The following is a 1786-nucleotide window of genomic DNA, read 5'->3' on the forward strand; positions in this document are numbered from 1 at the left end:
ACCATGTTTACTGGTATAGAAAACAGTATAGACTACACCATGTTAACTGGTATGGAAAACAGTAGAGACTACAACATGTTTACTGGTATGGAAAACAGTATAGACTACACCATGTTTACTGGTATGGAAAACAGTAGAGACTACACTATGTTTACTGGTATAGAAAACAGTATAGACTACACCATGTTAACTGGTATGGAAAACAGTATAGACTACAACATGTTAACTGGTATGGAAAACAGTATAGACTACACCATGTTAACTGGTATGGAAAACAGTAGAGATGACACCATGTTTACTGGTATGGAAAACAGTAGAGATGACACCATGTTAACTGGTATGGAAAACAGTATAGACTACACCATGTTAACTGGTATGGAAAACAGTAGAGACTACACGATGTTAACTGGTATGGAAAACAGTAGAGATGACACCATGTTTACTGGTATGGAAAACAGTAGAAAATACACCATGTTTACTGGTATGGAAAACAGTAGAGACTACACCATGTTAACTGGTATGGAAAACAGTAGAGATGACACCATGTTTACTGGTATGGAAAACAGTAGAGATGACACCATGTTTACTGGTATGGAAAACAGTAGAGATGACACCATGTTTACTGGTATGGAAAACAGTAGAAAATACACCATGTTTACTGGTATGGAAAACAGTAGAGACTACAACATGTTTACTGGTATGGAAAACAGTAGAGATGACACCATGTTTACTGGTATGGAAAACAGTAGAGATGACACCATGTTTACTGGTATGGGAAACAGTAGAAAATACACCATGTTAACTGGTATGGAAAACAGTAGAGACTACACCATGTTTACTGGTATGGAAAACAGTAGAGACTACACCATGTTTACTGGTATGGAAAACAGTAGAAAATACACCATGTTTACTGGTATGGAAAACAGTAGAGACTACACCATGTTTACTGGTATGGAAAACAGTAGAGACTACACCATGTTAACTGGTATGGAAAACAGTAGAGACTACACCATGTTTACTGGTATGGAAAACAGTAGAGACTACACCATGTTTACTGGTATGGAAAACAGTAGAAAATACACCATGTTTACTGGTATGGAAAACAGTAGAGACTACACCATGTTTACTGGTATGGAAAACAGTAGAAAATACACCATGTTTACTGGTATGGAAAACAGTAGAGACTACACCATGTTTACCGGTTTGGAAAACAGTAGAGACTACACCATATTTACTGGTATGGAAAACAATATAGAAAACCACCCCACAGCGAGAGGACGGAATAAGGATTATGATATCCCTGATGAAAACGTCTATTCCCGCGATATATACGTATTATTGATGATTGAAAGCCTAACGGTTGTGATCCATATTACCTTTGTCATCCCTTAAGTGGAGAAAATACGGTTGCTTGGCCAATATAAGAGCACAAATACCATAGTGTAGATTTTTTTTTCTCGATTTATTGAAAGAATTCAAAACCTGGAAATGTTAAACGCTCACAATAAGCATTACCTTTGCCTATCACACAACATGACTAAATACTAAGAAAATTTAAATGCATGCACAATACACTATTAAACATATAAACGCGCATATCTTTATAATGTATTAGTCATACCTAAAAGTACAGGTTGTTACAAAAAACGGAACTATTTTCTGGTATCCTAATATAAATTAAGTTTTAGCAACAGAGTTCGCTTGACTTTAATCTGTCATACATACTCGCACACACACACACACACACACACATATATTCATATATATGCATACATATATATACATA

This window comes from Penaeus japonicus, unplaced genomic scaffold (genome assembly GCF_977035675.1).
Source record: "Penaeus japonicus unplaced genomic scaffold, GWHDUDI00000001_assembly GWHDUDI00000017, whole genome shotgun sequence".
Classification (NCBI taxonomy): Eukaryota; Metazoa; Arthropoda; class Malacostraca; order Decapoda; family Penaeidae; genus Penaeus; species Penaeus japonicus.